The 14,903-nt window shown below is 42.1% G+C and overlaps 1 protein-coding gene across 4 annotated transcripts in view; it reads right to left on the bottom strand.

The window, feature by feature from the left end:
* The window catches only part of VRK1 (VRK serine/threonine kinase 1), an 85,657-nt gene extending 78,902 nt beyond the window's left edge, over positions 1 to 6,755 (bottom strand). For 2 of the 4 annotated variants that reach the window (XM_030931177.1, XM_010353677.2), the window contains exon 1: positions 6,612 to 6,755. The gene's annotated coding sequence lies outside the window, so the exon portion shown is untranslated. Of the gene's footprint in view, positions 1 to 6,093; positions 6,349 to 6,611 lie in introns of those variants that run through there. The other 2 variants (XM_030931175.1, XM_030931176.1) reach the window with 2 other exon arrangements.
* Between the last annotated feature and the right edge of the window lie 8,148 nt (positions 6,756 to 14,903).

Below are 14,903 nucleotides of genomic sequence, written 5' to 3'. Positions count from 1 at the left end.
ACACGATCCATATATTGAGAAGTTAGACTTTATCAAAATTTAAAACTTTTTAGATGCTAAAGACACTAGAAGAGAATGAAAAGACAAGCCAGAGACCAAGAGAATATATTTACAAATCATATATTTGGCAAAGGATTTGTATACACAACATATAAAGAATGCTCTAAAATCAGTAAGAAAACAAACCAATCACAAAACAGGTGAAAGGTCTGAACAGACAAATCACCAAAAAAAAAAAAAAAAAAAAACATAAATGGTAAATAAGCACATGAAATCATCAGCCATTAGGATGAAAATTAAAGCCATGAGGAGATACCAGTACACACAAAAAATATCACCGATACTAAATGGTAGTAAGGATGTGGAGAAACTCTCTCTCAAATACAGTAGCCCCCACTTCATCTGTGAGGGATACATTCCAAAGCCCTCAGTGGATACCTTAAACGATGGAGAGTATGGAGAGTATCAAACCCCACATAAATATGCTTTTTCCTATATATACATTAGATATACATACGATAAAGCTTAATTTATAAATTAGAGGCAGTTAAGAGATTTACAACAATACTTAAAGTAATTATAACAATAGGCCAGCAGCCGGGCACGGTGGCTCACTCCTACAATCCTAGCACTTTGGGAGGCCGAGGCAGGCGGATCACCTGAGGTCAGGAGTTCGAGACTAGCCTGGCCAACATGGTGAAACCCTGTCTCTCCTAAAAACACAAAAATTAGCCAGGCATGGCGGCAGGCGCCTGTGATCCCAGTTACTAGGAAGGCTGAGGCAAGAGAATCGCTTGAGCCTGGGAGGCGGAGGTTGCAGTGAGCTGAGATCACACCATTGCACTCCAGCCTGGGGGACTAGATCGAGACTTGTCTCAAAAAAAAAAAAAAAAAAAAAGCCAGCATCACTAGTCTTGCACTTCGGGTCATTACTAAGTAAAATAAGGGATTCTTGAACACAAGCACCAAGATACCAGACAGTCAATCTGATAACCAAGAGTGACTAACTAGCTGGTGGGTGGTATATACAGTGTGGACACGGTGGACAAAGGGATGATTCACATCCCACCTGGGACAGAGTAAGAGGGCTCAAGATTTCATCATTATATGACCCAACAGTTGCACTTCTCGGCATTTATTCTAGAACAATTAAAACTTACAGTCACACACCAACCTGTACATTAATGTTCATAGCAGCTTTATCTGCAATCACCAAAAACCAGAAACAACCCACATGGCCTTCCATGGGTAAATGGTTAAATGTGATACAGTCAAAAAATGGACAAGCACTGTACAATTATCAAAAGCAGGAAAGTGACACTAATACAATATTCATCATTGAACTAATTATTGAAATGTCAGCTTTTACATTCTTTTGTGTGTCTAATTCTAGGACATTGTGTCATATGTACAGATTCATGTAACCATCACCACAAACAAGACACTGAACTGTTGTATCATCTCAAAGAAAGTCAGCCCTAACCCCAGCAAAACCGGTCTGTTCTCCATTTCTATAATTCTATCATTTTGAGCATGCTATATAAACGGAATCATACAACCTGAGACTGGCATTTTCCACTCAATACAATGCCCTTAAACTCCATCCAAGTTGTTGCATGTACCAAGTTTGTTTCTTTTTTTGATGGTGGTGTTCTACCGCAAGACTATCACATTTTACTTAACCATTCACCCATTGAAGGACATGTGAGTTGTTTCTGATTTTTAGCTACTATAAACAAGGCTGCTACGAGCATTCATGTACAGGTTTTTTTGTGAACGTAAGTTTTCATTTCTCTAGGATAAAGGCTCAGGAGTGCAACTGCTGGATTGTGTGTCAAGTGTATGTTTAACTTTTTGAGAAATTGCCAAACTAATTTCCAGCAATCATTTTAGATTCCTACCAGCAACATATGAAAGATAAATTTTACAATCAGCATTTCTAAAGTATTTTCTGCAAGTCTGAAAAAACAAGATTAAACTTCTTAAATGTTATAATCTGAACTTATTAAAAAATGAATCTTAGAACTTTTTTCCTGATTCCCAAATAACAGATTTGTTTTATTACCTCTAAGAAAAAAATGTATACAGCTGACCCTTGAACATGAGTGTGAACTGTGCAGGTCCACTTATACACAGATTTTCTCCTGCCTGTGCCACTCCAAGACAGCAAAACCAACCTCTCCTCTTGTTGTTCCTCCTGAACCTACTCAACACCAAGACAATGACGACGAAGACCTTTAAGATGGCCCACTTCCGCTTCATGAACAAGAAATATATTTTCTCTTTCTTAGGGTTTTCTTAATAACATTTTATTTTCTCTAGCTTATTGTATTGTAAGAATATAGCATATAGTACATATAACATACAAATATGCGTTAATCAATTGTTTATGCTATTGGTAGGGCTTCTGGTCAACAGGCTGAGTGGTTGTGCTTTTGAGGAGTCAAAGCTTATACATGGATTTTTCAACTGCGTGGGGGTCAGCACTCCCAACCCCTGAGTTGTTCCAGGGTACACTGTAATTACATATAATCTCTATGTTGATAGCTGTTGCCAAATTATATAGTAAACTGCAATAAAGTGTGAAAAAAGCAACTCTAAAGACTACAGTAGAAACGGTAAACGTTTCTTTCCCTATGTTTTCCAGACACAATCTATAAAGACTTAAGGTCTAACAGTTCTAACACTTAATATTGTGAAATGCAATCACAATGCATTAATACTTAGTGTCATCAAATGATGACTTTTCTTTAGCTGTTACTTGATAAACAGTTTAAGAAAAGCAATTAACCTGAAATAAAGCTATGGTTATCTTAGCTATGTCTAAAGTCATGGTTTAATTTTAGATATAAATGACAATTAGATAATGCAATCTCTTTTGGATTCTTAAAGCAAGTATCTAAGTCTAGAGCAGACATATCTGCCGACATACAAACACCCAGACAGACGGTCCTCAAAAAGAAAAGAAAATACACAGAAAGAAATTATAAGGTCCTCGAAACAGTAGAATGGGGCTGCTGGTGTTCCTAATGACTTTCAGTTCTCATGTTTAGTCCCCTAGAGGACCAACTATATTGTTCCTGATCTGAGCTCCACAAGACACGTGTCCTTCCATTATCAGTATAATATTTGCTTTAAAAGTGTATGACAGAACATTCCCAAATCTCAAATTACCTTGCAATTTAATTATTACTTCATCTAGTGTATCTTCCCATTTAATGAATAAGACTTACCAATAAACATTTTAGTATACACATTTAATATTCATCTTCAATATTTGCCAGTGTGAACAGTATCTACCTTAATTTTCAAATCCTAGAGCACTGGTTCCCATCCTATGGGCAAGAGACCCATAGAGAGATAGGAGTAACTGCAAAGAATCATCAAAATCCATGTACTTACCTAAAGACTAAATAAATATGATTCACAAACATATATTTTTCCAAGCTGACAAAGATGCTGTGGCTAATAAAATTCTTAATAAATTTCCTGAAGAATGTCGGTAAAAGTAGAGCAGTTTCTTCTCATTAGTATTTATTGATGAATACTAAAAATCTAACTCCTAATATGGGAGAAGGGCCATCGCTCATACCTCTCTAGATTTTCTAGAGAGCTTTTCTTTTTCAAAGTGTTGCCCATATGTCATTCAGGACAAGAGTAGTAGGATGTGCTTGAATTTGAGTGCAAAGATTTAAGACAACATTGGGAGAGATGGAGCAGGAGTAATTGGGAAAGTGCATGAAATTACTTCAAAACAGCAACTTTGGAATGCTGGGTGCTTAAATATCATTCAAGCACCAAAGGGAAAAAAACCGAAAGGACCCAGCTCTCTGCATCTTTATAACGGCAATGAGAAATAGATTCACAGGAATTTTCATCAAAGGAGCCAAACTTATCCTAGGGTAAAATTCCATCTTGGTTACAACACCTACCTAAATGTTTTATTAGGGTTCTATCACCCTTTTAAATTAATTTTGCACCTTTATTAAACATTTTCTACATTTTAACATTAATAGTACAGTTTTTCAAATGTGCCCTACACATTTATTGGATTATTCTGTGCTGGATGCTAGATAAGGTTTAAAAAAAAAACAAAACAGACGCATATTAATTTAAAACAAAGAAAACTTGCTTCAGCAAAACACTACAATAGCAAGAATAGACTTTGCACCTAGCACAATTCCTTGCAAAATAGGGGGCACGTGATCTCTGGTGAATAAATGAGTCCATTCCTTCTCCGAAAAATAACCCTGGCAAGCATGTAAAATATCCTACCAGTCTGAAAAATATTCTCCAGTCCTATTCAGTTACCAATCCATTCTCAGAACCCATCAAGAGCAATTTTCATGAAAGCCTCACTCACACGCACAAAGAGGCAGCATTTAATTCCCATTAGGCTCACTGCCTGATCTATGGAGATATAAGCATTTGCACATTTGCATAAATTCAGGAGACATCCTTCATTTGATATAAGGTAAATCTTAAAGCTTCGCTTCATTTCCAAGTAAGTTTTATTTTTCAAATCAAAATTATTTTTAAAGTTTTATTTTTCAAATCACAATCCTAATCATAGTACATTATATCTTATTAGGGATGCTTTTAAGAAAAAAACTATAGCTGTCAAAATTAAAATCTTGTTTTTTCATTTCTAGACATCTGGGACATTTCACTTATATATTTATTATTATTTCACATTAGTTCTCAAAGTTAAAAAAAAAAGCTGGCCTATTTCCTTTAAGAAATTTAATTTTAGGGTCTGTCAACATTTTGAATGCATTACTGTTATTTTTAAAATATACACTTGCATACTGGAATAAAACTTAGCATAAGCTTTCCATATAACCATTTCCTGGGCACTTACTAACTTACTATATGCCAGGCTCTATGCTTAACACATTACTCCATTATCTCATTTGTTTAACAAATATCCTCTCATAATTTTTGCAGCACTGAGCATAACAAGAAGCCACTGCACTATAAAGCTGGTATTTGTACTAGATACCAGAACTAAATTGACAGTAACGCCTAACACAAGTTTATTGTTATTAAATTCAAGTTGTGTTACTGTATTAACACAGAATCTGATCAGCAATGTTGAGATGTAGAGAATACCATCTGTGGTAGCATCAACAGAGAAAGCTATTATTAAGTGACTAAGTTACATTCCCTTCTATAGGTAACAGATGAACATAATAATATCCACCCAGAAATTTAATTCCAATCACTACATGCCATTTTGAAGAACATAAACGTAACCTACATAAAATGACTATATAAAGAAACCTTGCTTCCTTCTGAAAACGCTTCAAAATTCTAGATTAAATTCTCCCCCAAAGTATCATGCTCAGCATGTCATAAAGAAAGGTGCCTTTATTGTGAACTCTTGAAAATAAATGCTGCCCTACATTTTTTTTACTCTTTTGAATTTCAGATTCAACAGATGGGCAATTCCAGTTTTTTAAAAAAAAAAAAAAGAAAGAAAAGAAAAGAAAAGCACACGCACAATAATTAATGAGGTTCTTCAACAGTTCCCTAAAACATCCTCCCAGTAGCAAAAGTGGTGTTTCCAAGTTGTTCCAAGAAAGGGACACAGGAGAGGGAAGGCAAGAGCCTATACAAAGGAAAACAAAAATGGGTGACTCGAAAGAAAGGACATCAGAAAAATGGGTGGCCTCAACAGGAACCTATAGTCTGACTCTGCTGCTGTCTGTCGAGTTTTAATTCAATCACCTAAGAGTTTTGACACGAGAACCAAAATACTATTTCGGTGGTAGGAAAAACTAGGCGTTGCCCTTGAATGGAGCTGCATCAGTAAAGGATGCCACCCTGCCAGGTAGGGACAGACCAGAGGAGGAACTGTCAAACGGGATACGAAAGTCCTCTGCAAAACCCACAAGCGGCTCTAACTGCCTTGCACCAGACAGACCCTCAAGTACAAGACCACGGGGCCTCCCCGCGACGTGACAGGGAAATAACGGGCGGCCTCGCGGTCCCCAGGCCTGGCTGCTATCCTCAGGGGTCAGCCTCCCTCTTCCCTCTCAGGTCTCAAGTCAAAGGTCACATCCTCTGAGATGCCCTCCCGGATCACCTAACCTAAAGAGCCTCGCGCCCATTCCTCTAGCCCGCAATTGCCTGTCCCGTTTCTAAGACAGCATGTCCGTATCCGCAAAGCATCGCAGCTGCGTGTGTTGTTTCCCTTCTAGACAGAGCTCCGCGGGGCAGGGGCCTCGCCTGCGGTGTTCACCCGGAGCCCCGCCGGACAGACCCGGCTTCCCGGCGAGGCCCGAGGCGGCGTTTGCGAGCTCGGCCGCGACACCACGCGCGTCCAGAACGTAGAGCTCAGATGGGGGCGGGCCTGGCCAGTCCAGGCATCCCCGCGATCGCCGGCAGGGCCTGAGCGAGACAAGCAAAGAGTGAACGCCCGCGCAGGCGGAAGCCACGCGGCGGAGCGCGGTCCGGCTGGGCGGCCGGGGATGACGGCGCCTTCCGCACCCCGGCGGACCCACAGACCGCCCGGAAGACCCAGTGCCAGCACAGCCCCCGGCCGCCCTCCTCCGCGCCCCCAGCTCGGCGCGCGAGTCCTCGAGCAGTGTCGCCTGCGGCCTCCCTACCCTAAGCCGCAGACCCGTCACCTTCTGCCCAGTACGAACTTCCCGCCGCTTTCGCCGACTCGCAACTCGGCAGCGGCGCCGGCCCCTTCGCACCCTGCAGTATGGAGCCTTCCCATTGGCTCGGAGGCGACGGGGAGGGGCGGGACGAGCGGGAACGCGGCGGGGCGGGACGGAGGCTACGCTAGCCCCGCGCCTCCCCGGGAATGCCGGGAGCTGTGGTCCAGCGCTCCCAAGGCATCCTGGGAGTTGGAGTCTCTTAGCAGCAAAGGGCGATCCCCGTCCATCTGCTCCCTAGCCTTCTAGGAAATATGGTTTACAGCCCTGTTCTTAGTAGCTTGATTTATTGTGTTGGCAGAGAGTTGGATGTAAAATAAGTTTCCTGTTTCTGTTAGGATTAAATGAAATAATCAATAGACAGCACTTTAAACTTAGTTGGTGCTCAATAAATAGCAGATAGTATTAGTATTATTCTGCCCAATCATTGACATGTGTCTAAATCCTGCTGTTTTTCGAAGCCTATTTCAAAGCCTATCTCAATGTCTACCTAATCGTCTGCAGTGTTTCATCTGTAATCAACGTATGCCACAGTTTGCGTTGTGTTTATTATAATCAGCTAAGTCTCCATCACCCATGAGACTGAAAGCTTATTGGCCACTGGGTCACTGTTCTAGGTCAAAATCACTGAAGTCACAGGCAGAGGGAGATTAACAATGAAGCCAATGAAGCATAAGCTTCAGGACCTCACTTGCGCAGGTCCCTCAATGAGTTTACATAGCTTTTTGGTTTTTTATTTGTCAACTTTACTTTTCTTTTCTTTTTTTTTTTAAGATAGAATCTCACTTTGTCACCCAGGCTGCAGTGCTTTGGCGCCATCTCGGTTCACTGCAGCCTCGACCCCCTGGGCTCAAGCAATCCTCCCACCTCAACCCCCCAAGTAGCTGGGATTACAGGCATAGGCCACCACTCCTGGCTAATTTTTGTATTTTTTGTAGACACAGGGTTTGACCATGTTGCCCAGGCTGGTCTTGCCCTCCTGAGCTCAAGCAATCCACCCTGCCTCGGCCTCCCAAAGTGCTAGAATTACAGGCGTGAGCCGCCACACCCAGCTGATTTTTCTTAAAGTAGATCCTCCAAAATTATGTGAACTTCAGTCCCTACAAAACCTGGAATCACTCTGTCCATTAGACAGTTCAGTATAGTGCCTGATGTCTTACATTTTCCCCTCCAGATACCCTCGTCTGCGTATGCTCCAAATACTTCTCCTGCCTGCCCTCTGCCCCAGGAGGCTGACCTCTACAAATTGCTTCGTGCTCCCTGGGCTCCCTGGCTTTAGGGTGTGCTCAGTGGAGAACCCCACAGAAGATTGGAGGAAAAAGAAAGGTCGGTTAGAGTAGGTTAGGCCCCTGGATCCTTACTGGCAAGGTCACCTCCAGTTGGCAGGTCCCTCAGCTGAAGGTCACTGCTCCCTGGCCCTCCCTCCAGTTTGCGGTAATAGCCCTTCCTTTGTGCCTCAGGTCTGGAAGTGATAACATCATGGCTGCTGCTGACCCACAAGTTACTGCTCCCTCTGTCGTGGTTCCTACCCCCAACACCATTGTAAATAGTCTCATTGCAAATAACCTTCCTCAAATTATCCTATTTTGAATTATGTCATCTGCTTCCTGTTGAGACCCTAACAGAAACACATGGGCAAGGTGAACACTTGATAAAATTTGTCGGCAAAAAAGTCTCAAGATTTGCACATCTCATGGGTGTGGAATCCCCCAGCAAGACTCTGTGGCCAGGATCCACTGAGAGAAAGACACACACACCCACACCCACACACATACAAACACACACATGCTAAGAAAACTTGGAACAGGGCTTATCTGTCACAGTGTGACCGTATTCCCCTAACCTCACAATAGACATGGGAAGAAATGCCCCTGCTTCCACGCTGGGTTGACAATTGGCTGGCCTTAAAGCACAGTTAAATCAGCAACAGTGTAAGGAGAGAATGGAATGCATTTATTCTGGAGCTCTTGGCCCTGGCACCCTTCATCTGATGGCTCACTGTTAAACACTCCTTACGTGCAACCATGTTCCAAGGCAGTTGCCAGCACCTACAACATCATCCACACATGCTGAGATGTCTTCCCAGTGCTTCCCAGTGCAGAGCATGGCAGGACACCAGTCCAAGCTGCTGTCACAGAAACAACACGTCTGAAATGCTGTAGATGGGGATACAACTCTCGAAGCTAGGAGACCCTTGATACGTTTTTATGAGTTGATAGCTTGGTATCAAGATCAGGGTCATACATAAGATTCACCAGTGAGGACTTGCCGTTGGTGGGCTTTAGAAATTAAGAATTGATGGCTCATGCCTGTAATCCCAGCACCTGGGGAGGCCGAGGCTGGCAGATCATGAGGTCAGGAGTTTGAGACCAACCTGGCCAACATAGTGAAACCCTGTCTCTACTAAAGATACAAAAAATTAGCTGGGCGTGGTGGCACCTGTAATCCCAGCTACTCAGGAGGCTGAGGCAGGAGAATCGCTTGAACCCAGAAGGCAGAGGTTGCAGTGAACCGCGATCGTGCCACTGCACTCCAGCCTGGTGACAGAGTGAGACTCTGTCTCAAATAAAAAAAAAAAAATTAAGAATTAAACTAGGCAGAAAATGCTCATAAAAATAATCCTGCCATATATTCAAAATACCTATATAGTCCAAACAAATGTTTACAGAGCACTTACTGTGAGCCAGGGATTGAACCAAATTCCAGGGATTCTGGTTTAACTAATGTTTAAGGAGTCCCTACTATTTGTCAGGCACTGTGATTTTCAACACACATTACTTCCCCAATTCTTAGAGGGGAAAAAATCTCAAAGAATTTAGACGATGATTCTTGGTCCCCTGAATCTACTTCCAAATGTTCTTTTTACTGCCCCTTTATGCCCAGCATCAATACATGAGGACAATTCTTATAAAGAAATAATTTTAGCACAGTGGTGGAGACTTGTACAGAATGCTGTCATAGGCTAGTACTGAGATTCCTGGTTAAGGGGTCATCATGGATGAAGCAGGGTGACTTCATTAATAAAAATTTTCCAGCTTCCCGGTAAAGGCAAACCAACTAAAAATTTATACATGGGATCTGTATTGATTTGCTGCATAGTCAGACCCCAGAGTTCCTTTTTTTTTTTTTTTTTTTTTTCATCTATGGGAGCCCTAACACAAAGGAATAGAGAAATAAAAATAATCCAGGCACTTTGGGAAAGTGTGAGAAGGTTGGTCTTGGCTCCACCGTGGCAGAAACTCAATCTATAAACTTCAAACAAACGCCATAGTCATTAGGAAGCAACACTGTCCTGGTGGCTGCCCAGCAGGCACTGATTCAACTTGTGAGTCAGTTTATGCATGCTTGTCCTTGTTGTTTTCACCTGTAGAATGGGAACAATCATTCTGGGCCAACCAGCTCTCTGCCACCCCAGGCTGATGGGAGGCAGATGAGGTAATGTTTGAAAAGGGCTTTGATCTATCCAGAACAAAGTCACTGGGGTGTCCTTACTCAGTGTAAATAGCCTAGGAAAAGCCCAAGGAAATATCACTTCCTGGGAGAAAGGGAAGGAGAGAGGAGTGAGGGGCAGAATGTGATCAGGGTCTGCTGAGTACCCTGACCCTGGTTCGTACTCCCCCACCCGCTCTTGATGCTTTATCTCATCCCAAGTGCCCAGAACCCTTATTTCCCTTTTAGCAAGGAGTTTTGAGGATCTACCATGTGTCAGGCAGAGTGTCTGATATGGATTGGCTGTGTCGCCACCCAAATCTCATCTTGAATTATAGTTCCCATAATCCCCACGTGTCATGGGGAGGAGTGAGTTCTCATGAGATCTGATGGTTTTTAAGGGGCTTTTCCCCCTCTCACTCATACTTCTCCTTGTTGCCGCCCTGTGAAGAAGGACATGTTTGCTTCCCCTTCTGCCATGACTGTAAGTTTCCTGAGGCCTCCCCAGCCATTCTGAATTGTGAGTCAATTAAACCTCCTTCCTTTATAAATTACCCAGTCTCAGGTACGTCTTTATTAGCAGCGTAAGAGCAAACTAATATAGTCCTTAACATATTTATAATACAGTGGGAGAACCAGACATGTCCATGAATTCTAGTAACTATGATGTTTATGCGAACCTATTACATGCTGGGAAAACCATCTCATGTAACCTTGTGAGGTGGGTAATATGACCCCAGTGTCCAGATAAAGAGACAAAGCCCCAGTGAAATTAACTGATTTGCTCAAGGTCACACTGCTGGTGGCCAGTAAAGCTGCCTGACTTGAAATCCATCCTGATATTAATCACAGCTGTTGACACAGGAAAGGGTAATGAGGAAAGAGCTAACTGGAGGTACACAGACTCCACACAGTGAGAATGCAGGAAGAAGAGCAAAGTGTTCTCCTAGGCCTCACAGAGAAGCCTGAGAAGGTAGAGAAGGCAGCATGAATCCAGTTACTCTGCTGAATTAATATGACTCCTCCCACAATGGTACAGATAGGTTCTTTTAGATATTATGACACAATAATAGATTATTGTAATTATTCTGAGGTCAGAAGTGGATGAAAGAAGTTTTAAAAGCCTACAAAATGTTTCCTTCTTCTTTTCTTCCTCCTGATAATGACATCAGTGGTGGTGATGATGGTAAGGATGATGATGATGACACTGACGATGGCAGCTTCCATTTATTGAGTTTGAAGCATTTGCTAGGAACTGCACTAATACTTTATAAACACTATTTCCAGAAATCTTCACAATATTTTAGGAGGTTGGTAACTTTACCTCCAGTGTAGAGATAAGGATATCAGAGCTCAGAGAAGGTAAGTCACTTGCTGAAGTTCACACAGTTAGTAAATGATGCAGTTGGGCTTTAAGCCAAAGTTTCTACTGACTCAGAAGACCAAATGCTTAACCATTCTACCAGTGGGGTTCACCAAACACTCACCATTTGATATGCTTATATCTTCTGAGATGGTTTTCAAAATGCCATGGCTATTTTATCTTCCTGAAATCTTGAGCAATTAATAATAGAGGGAAATATAATGTGTGGGCCTCCAAGAATGACTGAATTGTTTCACAGTACCCTGGTGAAATTCTCTGAGCTGAGGATGATGTAAGCTGCCTGCAGGTGGGTTGGTTTCTGCGACCTTGTTGGGAGGTGTGCTCGATATGATCTGTCAACACTCAGCATCCATTTCTACTGCCTTCTTCTGTACCTTCCTACTGCACAGGCTGCAAAACTAAAATTGCACTTCCCAGAAACCCTAGTACTTAGGGCTCTGGATGCAAAAAGTTCCACCAGTTAAAGTCCTCAAAGATTTGGAGGGCAGGGTGAGGTAGCAACATGGTCATGGTGTTGTCTTGGGATTTTTCCACAGCCGTGTTCCACTGCCTTGTCCCTAATGTAATGACTCAGAAGACGCTCATATGTTGGGTTGGAAGCGGTATCAGCTTCCCGATATAGTTGTGAGTTTATGTAGTAAAGATATGGACCTTGCCCAAAGAGAGGTCTGGCCTTCATTCTCCGCAATTGAAAGCCCTTGGAATATCATGCTTGATAGAAGTGTCTTTGTTTGCCTGGGGGCCTTGGGTCATCAGATAGTCTGAATATAATTTAGGGTGGGGGCTGGTCATACCAGATGGTCTTAGGATGCTGGTTGCTCATGCCAGAAACACCAGCAAGGCAATTTAGGGTGAGTGCTTTGGGTCACACTGTGTCAGTGTGGTCCATAGGGACCAGAGACTGAGATCAGTCATATGGACAACCATACCTTCATGACAGAGCCCCAGTAAAAACTCTGGACACCAAGACTTGGATGTGCCTCCCTGGTCCACAGCACTCCATGTGTATTTTCACAAAGTGATACTGGGAAGAAACGCCATCCTAACTCCATGAAAAGAAGACCACACAACTGTGAATTTGGAACCCTCTCTAGCCTCTGCTGCTTCTCTTGGCTGATTTTAACCTGTAACCTTTCCCTGTAATAAACCATACCCATGAGCATAACAGCTTTTAATGAGTTCTAGGAATCTTTCTAGCAAATTTTCCAAACTGAAGAAGGTTTAGGGAGCCCCTCAAATTTTGCAATTAATTTCAGAAGTGAGGCAAGTCTTATGGGTTATATTCTCTCCAACAGTACAGTTGGCTAAAACTCCTGCAGCGTTCTTAAACTCTCTAGCGCCAGTGGCAGCCTCCTCATTCTTCCCCTTTAGATTGTTGCAGAGCTGGTGGCTCCCCTGACAAGGCAGTTCTGCAGTGCTTGAGCTAGTGCCTACCAGCGTGGCCCTTCAATATTTTAATCCCTATATTAAATCCCTTTGTGCTTTAAACATCTAGCAGGTTAACAGGTTAACAGGATACAGTTAACTATGTCCCATGTTAAACATTGACTAATACAGGAGAGAAAAGAGACACCAATAAGTGCAATCTATCATCACTTCTATGATGAATGCTTTTCCTATTTGAATACCTCTGAAATCTGGATGTATGTTTCAATCAATACCAATTATAATTGGCAATTTCTTTATTAATAATACATAAAATAATGGGGTATCTAACACTTGACAGAGTCTTAGATTTGTTGAAATTCTAGGATACTTGGTGTTTGCTTCATTAGAAAGTCTCTCCAGATCATTTCTCCTCTTCATTTTACTTCTCACATTGCACACTGGATCCAATGCCCCCAAACCCAAGGGTGAGGGTTTCCTCCTTTCTTTCACTTCACACTCTTTGAAAGGGAAGACAAATACCATTGGAGAAAGAGAGAAGCAATGTGTTAATGCAATAGGACGTGGGTTTCGTGATTGAGAGAGGCCTGAATCTGAAACTTTCCTCTACCACTTAATTGCTGTGCGACCTTGTATAAATTATTAATCTTGCTGAGCCTCCTTTTCATCTATGAATGACGGTGGCTGTTGGGATTAAATGAGATAGCCTCTACACAATTCTTGGCCCTAGTAGGCACTCAGTAAGGGCTTTCCCTCCTCCTTCTGCTCATCCTTCTCTTATTGCTCTCCTTCTGAACATCATGAGGTCTGCCTCTCATATCACTCCATGTGCCAGAGCCAAGCTGCAAGCAGCTGTTATCATTTATTGTCCGTGGGTAGACATAGACTCAAGTCAAATATACATACATGTTCATATCCAGTTGCCAACTTGCAAACTCGGAAAGGAAGGAGAGTTTTGTCAAAAACAAAAGCAAATTGTTGCTTTTATTTTTGCAACCATCTAACTCCTGTCGTGTTTTGATTTCAGGGCTGCTCCAAGATTCTGGGACAAAAGGCACTATATGTAAGCATTATTATGAGACTCAAAGGGGGCTCTGAGCAAAACAAAATCCTTTTATTATAGAGAATTGGAAAGACTTGTTGCCAAATATAGTTACTGCATGGAAAATGCATTTTTCCCCTTTTCCCCCACATCATCACCATTGCCACCACTGTGCTGTAGCTAAACCCACACCCTATCAATTAATCTATCTACAAATATTTTAAATAATAATGACTAACATATTTTGGCAGTTACCATGTGCCAACCATGGTCCTAAGTATTTTATATCTCATATCTCATTCAGTCTTCTCAGCAGCTCTTCCGAGATAGGTATCATTATTAGCACATTTGACAGGTGAGGAAATTAAGCCTTGGAGAACTTAGGCAACTTGCTCAAAGTCATATAGCTAAAAAGAGGTAGAGTCAGGATTTGAATGCAGCTGTATGATGTCAATCATTATGTTCCTCCTCTATGTCAAAGGGAATATGGGATTGCACAGCAAAGATGGGTACATGTCCCTGATCCTCAGAAATCTGTAATCTGATTATCAAGATAAATGTCAAGTGACTGGCACACTAGCAGCTGTCCCAGCAGTTGAGGTGTCACAGAAATCTTAGTGAGCCAGGGTTCTTCGAGAAGACAAAATTCAGAGGCTATAGTCTATTTATATGAATTACCATGTCCCCTTCTCTGCTCCCTGACCAATTTCTCTGACCTCGTGGTTTCCTCCTTGCTCAGGCAACAAGGGCTTTCCAGCCCCATGCCTCAAGGAATGCCACAAGAAAGGGAACAAAGATGATGGCAATTCTTGGCTTCCAAATTTTAAAATACAATCTTGAAACTCATGGTAGAAGCAATGTATTTCAGAGAAGATTTTCAGAGTTTCAGAAATGTGTGCTTTGGAGTATCAAATGTCAAGGCCTTGGAGGAAAGGCCAGAGCATAGCAGAAGTTTCAGAAAACCTTTTTCCAGTGCAACAGTGGATATGTTTCCTAA

This window comes from Rhinopithecus roxellana, chromosome 5 (genome assembly GCF_007565055.1).
Source record: "Rhinopithecus roxellana isolate Shanxi Qingling chromosome 5, ASM756505v1, whole genome shotgun sequence".
Lineage (NCBI taxonomy): Eukaryota > Metazoa > Chordata > Mammalia > Primates > Cercopithecidae > Rhinopithecus > Rhinopithecus roxellana.
The sequence above is the reverse complement of the archived record's forward strand: the minus strand, read 5'-3'. Positions and strand labels throughout refer to the sequence as shown.